Here is a 12,549-nt window from a genome sequence, read left to right as displayed (position 1 = left end):
TGACAAAATGAAAAGGGGCATTGCGGCCGCCCATTTCATTGTTTTGTTAAATAGGGTTTAACGGCCACCCATTTCATTGTTCTATTAAATTGGGAGGTGGTAGATTAGCGCAGAGGGTGGGAGGTATATCGCTCGTAGGGCATGTGTGCATGTCGATTTGGATGTTTTAATACGCGCGCGCGCGGGAGCTGCACAAAAAAGTTAGGAGAAGAGGCAGAAATCGAGGAATAGGCAAGGAATCAAGGTGCTTATCACGTTTTTTTGCCATTTTTTGTTCAATCTTAGCCATGGCACCCATTAGGTCATTTTGAACAAAGTTTTTCTCTGCAATCTCTTTAGCAATTTCTGCCACATGTATATCATGCTTCATTGCCAATTGATGCTTTCCTATGTATGAGCACCCAATTCGCTTAATCAACCTGCTGCATAAACTTTGCTAACTCTTCCAAGCTCATGTATGGTTGAGAAGAACAAAAATATCTCCTATATCATTTTGGACATTTATGGAGTCTTGGAGTCATGAGGGGGCCGATCAGAATCAATCGCTAGTGTCCCCTACAATTCTATGGGGCGAACTCTTATTCCTTTAGTAGCGCCTGGCCGTATAGCAGGGAAACACCATCCATATATCCTATATAATGGTAGGAGAAGCACCATATAGTATAGCATGGATAAATAAGAATAGTGTTCTTAATGCTTTCTCATCCCCCTACTATTCTATAGGCTTCTGGTTGTCATAATCCGATTGAATCCCAGGGTCTCAGTGCAGCCCCTTCAGAATAGCTATGTTGCTTGAGCCCACTGAACCACTCCACTTTTGGACGGCTGTGCTGCCTTCCCATATCATACCCGCTGCCTTTCTATAGTACTACAATATCTAAAAAATTCTTCATAAAACACATAAATCCTTTTGTTTCCTAGATATTTCTATGAATGGGCACTGATTCTAGCTAAAAAGGAAAGGTTTGAAACCCATCGAGTCACTTTTTCAATCATCTGGGTTTCTGGCCTGAACAATTGAGACACCCACTGGGCATTAAAGTTTTTATAGTTGATATATGGAACAAATGATAGTAGTTATATTTGAAGGTTATGTTTTTAGTATTTAATTGTTAGATGGGTTAAACTATTCAAGTGAAGGGATGAGTTTCCCTATACAACTAAATCTAGAAACTCTTGTATCAAATCTTTTAGGTATGTTTTGCTTTAGCACCACATAGGCCACATAGCGTCAACTCAATGAATATGAAATATTATGAGTTAAATTTTTAAAATAGAAAATTTGGTACATGAAAAATGAAATGGCATTTCAAACACCTAAACAATTGATGGCAAGGAGTCTATTCCATCCAACAACGAGCCTCCTTGGCATCAATGCTTTGATTGTTGATGCATTGCATGAATGGCAATAGCTAGATTTGATGATTATGTTTGCAGTGTCATAAAAGCAAGTGCAGGTGGAGCAGCACCCCTGCCTGGTGAGTGAACCTCTAATGAATGAAATAATAATGTATAAAGTCATTTTTGGTTCACATCTCTAAAAAGAAACAAAATGTTTGATAGGTTCTTGAATCTTTATTAATGAAACAATTAAGTTATAACACATGTATGATAGCTTCAATGACTACACTTACTGTTCTTGGTGTCCCAGTTAAAGGTTCATCATTGGATGAAATGGACTCCCTAATATCAATACTTTAGGTGTTTGAAATGCTAATTTATCTTTCATGTACCCAATTTTTTAATTTCATTATTTCTTTAAAAACTTCATATTCATTGAGTTGATGCTATGGAGCCTAAGTAGTGCTAAAGAAAAAAATAGCAAAGAGATTTAACTTTTGAAATTTGAGTTTTTGGATTTAACAGTATACGAAAATTAATCTTTACAGTTGAATAGTGTACCCACCTAAGAATTGAATTTTGATTCCTTTTCCATGGGCCTCTTTAGCATATTTTGCCATTCCATCAGGTGTTCAATGAGCAGATTCAATGGTTATCTGCAACACAACCAGAATTCAAATATCTTATCAAAATGTGTGGTACCAAATATTGTTGCATTCCATTCACTTAAGCATTTCTTAAAATTATTCTTCAAGAAATTGTGTGCAATTCAAATAGGCTTCACAAACCAACCTCATATGAGACACTAAATGATTTGAGAATTTTTGCAGCAGCTGTCATGACTGGCATATTAGAATCTGAGCCCATTATAATACCCACTTCTGGGCTACCTGTAAGAACTAGACAAAAGGAAGAAATCTTAAGACAATAGTCTATGTATGTATTGAAACAAAACATAGAATGAAAAATAAGACAGAAAACAGTAATGCAGAAGAATAGAGATATTGGAACTACAAAATCAATTGGGATAGACGCCTAAAAATATTGAATAAATAATAAATAGTCAATTTGCAAAACTACAAGCATATGTCATGATGAATGAGTTGATATTGTTGTACATCAAGGGTCTAATACACCAAGATGATGGAAATGAACTTAAACATATTCATCTGTCAATTGGAATTGCTCCATTTTGCTGATCTACGTGCTGCTAATCCTATGTATTCAAGGTATGATACATTGAGATGTTAGAAGGGAACTCAAGCTTGATGGATTGTGAAGTCTGATTTGCGGTCTCTGTGAGCTATTATCATCGAAAAAATATACCCCCTTTCATTCTTCTATCCATGCGCTATTTCTTGTGATTATGATTGTGATTGAGCTTGTAACTCAATGACCTACTTTGGTTGCTAGTGTAGTTTTAGTCTTTTGCTTACTTAGATTCACTCCTCTATCGCAATGTAATATCCCCAAATCTTATTTGATATACTAACAGATTAGATCTAACAGAGTAAATATTATTCTAAATAGAATAGGAAAAGGTGGATTATAATTAACGAGGACTGTCATCAACATTTATTTTCCAAATATAATTTTTAAGCCTCTTGGAGCATGTAGGGGAAGAAGTTGACATAGCTTATGAAATTATGCTATGCTCTTATTCTACGAAACCAATTTTTGTTGAGGTTGGACACCAAACATATTACCTCACAACCATGTTCATGGTTGATAAGGCACTGTTAGAAAAGATTTCTCAACATATTCATTTTGTTAGAAAAGAGTCAATGCACAAAAAAATTCATCAATGCACATAAAAATTCAAAAATCATTCCTAATGGATATAGAAAATTAATGAAATAAGGGGGATATGATCATATTGTGTGACTTATTAAGATAGATATTGGAACCCTTAACATGAACTAATATACTACTATAACTTTGTTAACATGTTTTTTTTTACGGCAGATGATCTATGATGCAGCCACATTGTTCTTCGGCATTGAGAGCCCGATCATGTTTGGAGGCTTCATAGATCAAAATTTACAATTATTTTTGACTGATCTTTGAAGGATTCATAGATTAATTTACAATATTTTCAATAATCTTCAAGGGCTTCAAAAAAAATTCACTTTGTGTGATCTGTGAAGGCATCAAAGATAAAGTCATGATATTTTCAGTTATCTTTGAAGACTTCATAGATAGATATGTCAAATTTTCCTAAGTTCAAAGATTTCAGAATTTATGTATTTCATAGAAGTATAAATCCCACGGCGTAATTATATTGTTAGTATCTATTTTCTCAGAAACTAATTAGAGAGGAGTATATCATTGAATATATAGATTTTAGTGGCTTAAAATGAAATTCCATGTGGATGCATGGCCAGGATTGATATAATGCCTGGATATCCAAAACATCTCGGGGACAGGGGTATTGCAAAATGTAATGACACACAAAATGATTACTTAGAGATTCAATATTAATAAAGGAGTGAAAGTCTCAATTAACAGGAGTAACAAACCATGTCTAATAAGGATAAGATTGAAAACTAAGAAAAGATGACAACTAAAAGAATAAAATAATATTCCAATCAACTAGAATGTTAAAAACTTTCAGCAAATCCAATCTAATTGGATAAAATGACTCACCTCTGGATTTTTAAAGCAATGCTGGAATAGAGCAATGCCGCCACCACCCATGACACGCATTCAAAATGCAATTCGAACCTGCCAAAACTGTAAACCTTACAGAAAATCCAATGCAAATGGATATTGGGTCCACCCCTAAACCTCATTTGAAGCTCAATTTTACGAGGAAGAAAAGAAATTATACATACCCCAATTCTCTCCCATTATACCTACATAATCAAAATGCAAATTAAAACAAAACATTAAGATCAAGATTCAAGGATATGCAAGTCAAATCACAAAAAAAGCATTTATAATAAAACCTAGCACTATAATCTTCTCTAATTCGGATATGTATCTACCAAAGGATTCAGTCCACAACATAGCATTTTTGCTTTATAAACTATTATCCAAACCAAAACTACTCTCATAAGGAAGATAGGGCTCAACCTTTTAGACCAATAATTACATGGAAATGTATGTGAAATGTTTGATCCTATAACCCACTTCAATTTCCTGATCATTTTTTTTGTTCTCTCTCATAAGATTTGGCAGACATTTGTTGGTTTTGTGTCTGGATGAACTAATTTTAGAAGTTTACATTACAATATTTGTGGAATTATCCTTCCAAAATTGAGAAGGAATTCCATATACAGGAGAGATTCTTGGGTGAATCTATCCACTTATTTACAATAGCTATCTTTATCTAAAGGAATTTGGCAACAAAGAAAACTTGAGGAAATATCACCCTTGTACAAATGGCTTTATGTCTTTAATATGTTGATTTGATTGTACAAAAAGCTAAGTTATCAGTTTGGCACTCATAGTCCCTAGATCTGGGTCTAATATAAAGGTTATTTGAGATCTAGTTCGGTGTAGTAATGCCTATGGGTTAAACCCAACAAACTCAAAATGAACCGAGTTGGCCCCTCTCTGGAAGAATGCCTTTATATATCATCTTAAAATGAAAGGATGTTGTTTTGTTTGCCTAGATAATCTTCTTTAACTCTCTGCTCATGCTTTTGTATAGACTGTTTGTAAGGCATTCTTCCTTGGCCAGGCAGGAGCTAATAAAGCCCTACTGTATTCAGTTGTCTACTATCAGAGAGTCTTCCCCCAAATCAGGCCTTTTTCTACTTTGTGTCATCCAATTATTTTCATTGTCATTGTTTTTGTTTTTATATTTCAATATGTGCAGATGGAATATATATAGACATGATGCAACATTAAGTACTGCAAGCAAGATCTCGGTGGGCATCAGTATAGTAGGGTGTCACATAGTGCCTGACAGGTTGTAATGTGTGCTGGAGAGTTAGAAAGTGCTTAAAACACTTTATGACCTCTTGAATTTCTCAATCGAACCAAGAGCAGCTTTTTCAAAATTGGACCATTGATAATAGGTAAATACAATGGAAGATTGTATGAACCAATTTTAATTATATTTAGGATTATGAAATAGACAACAAATGGTTGTGGGCGTCATTTCTTAACCTTGTTATTAGAGTAGCAATAGTAGAGTTTTATATCTTCCATTCACCATCAGGCTTTTAACTATCCATGGGCAAATAGGCAAGAGAAACCATTGATAAGGCATTGAAAGAGATCATTCAAAAGCCCTGTAGCATGGAAGGAGTAGATTGTGAAGACTTCTAGCAATTCTATTGGCTTACCAAATGACATACGTTGTTACTATCAGACATACTTTTCTTCAGTGGATGAGAAGTAGAAATCCTTAGACATATCCTAAAGTTGGATCTCATCTGCTAGATCCAATATGGATGAGAAAAAAGAGTCGGCTTCCCTTAGTAATGGCAATCCTCTCATCACTTTCCCATATGCCCCTTGAGTTTTGTTTTAAAAGTGTTGCTTCTTAATAATTAGTAGATAATTTTTCATGTTTTGATGGGAATTGTGCCATTTAACTAACAGTTCCCACATGGAGTAGTGCCTACCAAACTGCATGCATGCTTTTTATTTTCATCTTTTGAAGTTTTACCTATATGGGTGCATGTGTAGTTTTTAATGTGCATGAGAGTCCCTCATAGAAGACCTCAAGGGGGATCATTTTTAAGTTTTTCAAGTTAGTAACTCTGAACTTTTGATCCTCTTTCTTCTCCTTATTATGTGACCATCTTATTCCATCAGCTTGTGTGTTGGTCTAGGTCACAAAAGCCTCGGGCTTATCATCAAAGTAGTATTCTAAATCTCAAATGAGGATTTTTTGTATCATAATCTAGTATTATAAACTAGTATAGGAGTAGTTATGCATATAATTTCATACATCTACACTGTAATTTTATTTTTATGCATGGTTAGAACACTAGCTATAGTTTCTTAGTTTAGGAATTGAAGCATTATATAAACAAGTATGTACAATGTAAATAATATTGACAATTTTTTTGCAATAAAGCTTTATGCAATTGTTGCTTCACTCATGGTGTGAGAATGCTTATATCTATGTCATTTGATTTTTTTCCACATCTTGTTCAAACCATATAATGCAATCTCATCTATGAAGTGTATTAAAAGCTAAGGGTTTGGAGTGACTCGTATACAATTCATTTTTTGTCCTTTCATTATATAGTTTGAACAAGTGGAAAAAAATCAGATTTTTATTACGAATTTTCTGTTCACCAATCTATGTTATACTAATCAATAAGGTCACTTTCCTAATACTTTATGAATGGGATGCTATTTGCAAGGTCAATTTCCTAATACTCACTATAGTACTTTCTATTTAATTGAGATAGACATGGCTCATTAGTTTGTTTGTATTCTCTTTGGATTTTGTTAAAGAAGACAACTGAATGCTATATGAACTAAAAGTTCTATGGTGTCAACAGGCTTGTGCATCTCTTGAGCCAAATTACCAGCCCCAGTGACATTTGTTGTTGTTCAAAAGCGGCGCCATATTAGACTATTTGCAAACAACCATGGATATAGGCATTCTATAGATAGACTTGGGAACATCTTGCCAAGTCTTCAGTACATAATAAAGCAACTGAATTTCATAAATTTTTTTTTGATAGTTGATTTGTTTAAATATTTCCCATCAAAAATTACTTAGTACTCATCTTTTTTCTGCACAGGAGCTTGCAGTTCTGAAGAATATGATAGTGAAGAATTTGAAGAAGATATTGTAGCAAAGGTATATTTGGTGTTCTTTTTAAAGTGAAAATGTGATTGGAAATTTTGTATGTTGTCATATTTCACTTGCAGAAAGGTCAAATTGTAAATAGAGGTGAAGTTGTATGGATTTAAGTTTCTTCTTCATTATTTATAATGCTCTCGATTCTATCTTCTTAGTTGTAAAAATACTTGTTTATTTTCACCTTTCTAGATAACCTTTACCAGGTTCTTCAAGATTCCAAAATATCTTGGGCTGATTCCACTCCAGCATGTCCTAACTCCTACTTGGTTCAGAGACCTAACTCTTTTTTATATGTGTCTTCCTCTTACTACTCCATCTGCAGGTTGCAAACAAATCATCCTTCTTCCGCCAACGAGTCATTCCATTCAAGAAAGACCATGTCTGACGATATCAACGCACAAAGAAATAGGGAGACAATTGCTAGACTGTGGTCTAACTTAAAAATAAAAGGTGATGGAAAATGTTATTGTCCTTGCAAAATGTGTAAGGGCTTAAAGACTCGAAGATATCTAATCACAACAGCTGAGCAACATTGTAGGCAACATGGTCACATTGAAGGGGGAAATGAGTATCACCCATTGGTATGTATTTTAAAAGTTTATAAATTACATAAGACATGATTTGATGATGATATCATGGTCATGGTTAATATAAGGTCATCATTTTCATATAGGTCAACATCCCTGAGTTTCATGTTATGGACCATGACAATTTAGAGAATGCGAATTTCGAAACGAGGGAACGTGGAGGTGTGAATATTGAAGTAGAAGGTAATGATACCATGGAAGAAGACCAGGATGATGAAGATCACGATGATCAAGATGATGATGATGATGATGATGACGCAGAGCTTGATGTGCCTTTACTTGAGAAGGCACAATAGTCCCTATATGAAGGCTCCAAAACAAGTCTTCTTGTCGTTGTATTGCTATTGGTGAACTTGAAGGTTATGAACGGTTTATCCAATGTAGCAATGAAACGTATGTTAAGGTATGCCATCATCTTTCATTATTTTACTTGTAGTTCCCTTACAATTAACATTGGGTTCGTGTAGCAATTAATATTCTTTAAATTAAGAAATTATATTTTTGGTCGTAGGTTGATAGGTGAGTGTTTGTTACCACCATCAAACATTCTACCTCGCTCATACCAAGAATTATCTGCCATTATGAAAGATATTGGAATGGAGTATCAAACAATACATGCATGTCCGAACAATCATATTATATATCATAAACAACATGAATTTGCAACACAATGCCCTACTTGTCATATAAGTAGATATCAATCAGATTGATTAACGAAAAAAGTGCCTTGCAAGGTTCTTTGGCATATTCCCATTATTCTACGTCTGTAACGATTATTCAAGTGCAATAGCTTGGCACAATTTATGGATTACCATGCACGCAATAGAAGTCAAGATGACATTATGCGAATGCCTACAGATGGTTCGGTATTTAAGGAAATAGAGAAAAAATGGCCACACTTCAAAGAAGAACCTCGTAATCTCAAGCTTTCATTGGCAGCAGACGGTGTTAATCCTTATGGAGAGATGAGATCTACTTACTCGGTGTGGCCTATTTTTGTTATCAACAATAACATACCTCCTTGGTTGTCCATAAAGAGAGAGCACATAATGCTGACATTGATTGTTCCAGGCATTTTTTTATTTAGTGGTCATCTAAATTCATTTATTATTACTAATCCATCAAATGGTCAAAATAATTATGTAATGTTTTTGCTCATTCAACTAAGTAAGTACCAAGTTAAAGATATCAACTTATATATTGAACCCCTTATCGATGAGCTGGTGGTGTTATGGAAAGGGATTACTATGTATGACATTTGTAGACCAATAGGACAAAGACAATTTCAATTTCATGCAATGCTTGTATGGACAATACATGATGCCCCTAGGCTAACACATTTTTGTGGTATGTTCTCTTCTTGACACCTCTTTTTTGGTATGTCAAAGAGAATGACACCTCGCCTATGGAAGTTGGAATATAATTGTAGTGCCTACCCTCGTTCACATCTTTTCTGGATATTGTTGCTATTATTATCAGACTATGATAGATTAGTTTTATGTTGATGGATTAGTGGTTTTGTTTTGAGACTATCAGATATTATGTTATGGATTCAGTGGTTATATGATGAGATCATTTAGACTTTACATTTCATGCATACATGATGATCATTATATTTCTTTCAGTTATTGTTGATGATTAGTTAGATGGTTTATTATCTCATGTGTTTTATTATGGATACTTACCCCATACTTGCATGTGTATGGTGTGTGTTTTCTTATTGTATTGCGTTTCTGATGTGGTTAAGGAAGGGAGTCGTAGTCACCTGCTTAGTCGGGATCTACACGATGCACTACTTCCTGCCATTGTCTGTTTAGCTTAGCATTATATATATTGTATGTACATGCATAATTTTTTTGCAGGTTGCAAGTACCGGGTATCGACTTTTCTGAATTGCCAGGATGAGCGTACCCTATTATACTATCTCAATGATAAGAGAAGGGAGATAAATTCTCAAGTCCAAATCCCAAACCCTTAAGCCAATTGTCCTAGTGAGGTAGGACAAGTATCTGGATATGTTACCCACCGAATGTGTCGGATGACATAATTCATGATTTTTTACCCTTTAGACTGAATTTGAGTGAATTGCTCTATGATGGGTTTTCATATTTTATCTTGGAGGTCTATGGTGAATTTTCTATTAATTAAGTCTTAATATATAGATTTAATTAATAAATTAATATAAAATATCATGGTTTTTGATATTTTGATTATAATTAATTAAATGAGAATTAATTGAGGGAAAAAAGAATTAAATAAAAGAAAATTAGAAATTAAATTTAATAATAATTATAAATAATAATAAAGTAATAAATAAATAATAATAAAAGTTATAAAAATTAAAATGAAAGTTATAAATATTTAAATAGAAATTATATAAAAAGTGAATTGGAGTTATAAGCTTGCATGGGAATTAATGCACTGTTCTATTTCTCATGTGTCAACAACACGGAGGTTAGTGTATCAATTAAGCACATGGTGTCTACAACCCTATGACTCATCTAGAAGGTTGGAAAAGACCTATGCTTAGTTGGTGACACCTTCTAGCTGTTTCTAGAGGCATTCTAGATGCTTCCTGAGAGTTCTTTATATTCAAGCATTTCTAGAGGCATAGACATAGCGTTTGGAGTGCAATTGGAGCATTGGAGAATTCGAAAACTCTAAAGAAGGGAGCTTGCTCTGCGGGTTTTTTGAGGAAGAGCGAATTAGCATCAGAATCCGGGTAGGCTCTTGTGATTTTACTTATGCTATTTCTGCATCTTGCATTCCCTGTCTTCTTCGTGTCTTCCATATGTCTTTTAAGGAATTTCCTATTTTTATTATATGCATTCTCAATATGGGTAGTTAATTTATTTGAAAATTTTATATGCATAGATCTGAAAAGAACACGGGGATAGGGTTTAGATTCATAGTCAAACCCATTAGATTAATTACTAAAAAAATTTTGAGATCAAAAGTTTATAGGGAAATTCTGAAGATTGAAATATAAATATATATATATATATATATCTTGTGTATATATATGTTTATATTTTCAATTTGCATACACATATACATATATATATATATATATATATATATATATATATATATACATATATATACATATACATATACATATATATACATATACATATACATATATATACATATACATATACACATATACATATATACACACATATATATATACATATACATATATATATATATATATATACATATATACATATACATATATATATATATATACATATATATATATATACATACATATATATATACATACATATGTACATATATATATATATATACATATATACATATATATATATACATATATACATATATATATATATATATACATATATATATATGTATATACATACATATGTATATATAATATATATTTATTAAAAAATCGAATATTATACCATTAATTGGAAACGTTTTGAGAAACGTTAAACTTTATAAAAAAAACCAAATCGCATACCCGAATGGGAATTGCATAAGCAATTTTAAAGAAAGTAATATGCATAAGTGGGGGGGACGAGACCTGCGCCCCCGTGCCACTGCAGTCACAGTGTACCGCCGTCGCAGGTACTGTGATGGCAGGGGTACACAGTACCCGTTGACGTCGTAGGCCCTGCGATCGCAGGGTTCTGCGTACCACCGGCGGTTAATATGTTATATGTATGTTATAACACTTGCCATATATTAAGTCGGTTTTTTTATTATTATTAAAATTTTATATGTTAAATGGTATTAATCGAATTTATTAATTTGATTTTGTAAAATGTAATAATAATTTGAATTATAATTGTATAACTGATAAATGATTTATACCAAAGGTTCATTTCTTTTATAATGGTGAACTCTTGTTTAAATTAATTGTTTTATTAAGTATATGAAATTTAATTGATAGCTTGGTGGGGGATGTTTTCAAACAAAGTTTATAATTGGAAGATGGATTTTAAAGAATACTTGTATTCATCCAAAACGTACAAAATGTTCCCCCAATTCATTCTCTAAACTTGGAAACCTAAACCAAGACTTTTGCATTTAAATTCAAGTTTGTAAATTTAGCAAAACCAAAACATGTGTTTGCATTGTGTATTCTTTATGCTATTGTTTTGAGTTTTGGGTTGACTAGTGTTGACCAGTTATAGGATGTCTACCAGATGCTTGGGAGTTATGTGATTGTGATGTCATGATGATGTTTTAATCTCGATCTTTATAAACCCAACCATGGTTATGTGATGGAATGCTCTATGTATTGTTTGTAATTACTGATTGTTATAGTTGAGATTCTTATGTATGAGACACTTGACTTAACCATTTTTGGTCATCGATCAGTTATCCTTGGTTATTTTCTAGTCGCCATGATGGGACTGAAATGTGGATTTATTTTTGATGATGTCATGTTGTGACATGTTTGACTCAACCATTTTTGGAGTCTTCGATCAGTATGATTGAGATATATTTGGTTATTGAGAACCATTGGATACTTTGATTATTAGTGATACTTCAGTTGCCAATAGAGAGCTGTTGTGTTCATGATTTTCTATGGATGTTTGCTCATGGAGATTTGATGCTTTTATGCATATTTGATGGTTTTATTATGGATTATCTTTTGTGATTTTGAGATTTATGATTCCATGAGCTTAGGGTAGGATATCTGCATGTAGTGTCGGGAAGTGGCTTGCAATGGGGGCTGGGGCCCTAAGAGGCTGCCAGGGTAACTTATTGTAAGTTGGATTAATAAGTGATAACATTCACACCTAATACTAACTAAATGAACCTAAAAAGATAAGAGTTTTGTTCTCACCCATGCCTTGAGTGCTT

General features: G+C 33.2%; 1 pseudogene; it reads left to right on the top strand.

Moving 5' to 3' along the window:
• The first annotated feature begins 1,402 nt into the window (after positions 1–1,402).
• LOC149566548 (pyruvate decarboxylase 1-like) overlaps positions 1,403–12,549 on the top strand; it is a 30,865-nt pseudogene continuing 19,718 nt past the window's right edge.

The sequence above is a fragment of the Cupressus sempervirens genome, chromosome 3, assembly GCF_028749045.1.
Source record: "Cupressus sempervirens isolate cs-2001-9-10 chromosome 3, ASM2874904v1, whole genome shotgun sequence".
Classification (NCBI taxonomy): Eukaryota; Viridiplantae; Streptophyta; class Pinopsida; order Cupressales; family Cupressaceae; genus Cupressus; species Cupressus sempervirens.
This window is presented reverse-complemented; position numbering and strand designations above follow the sequence as displayed.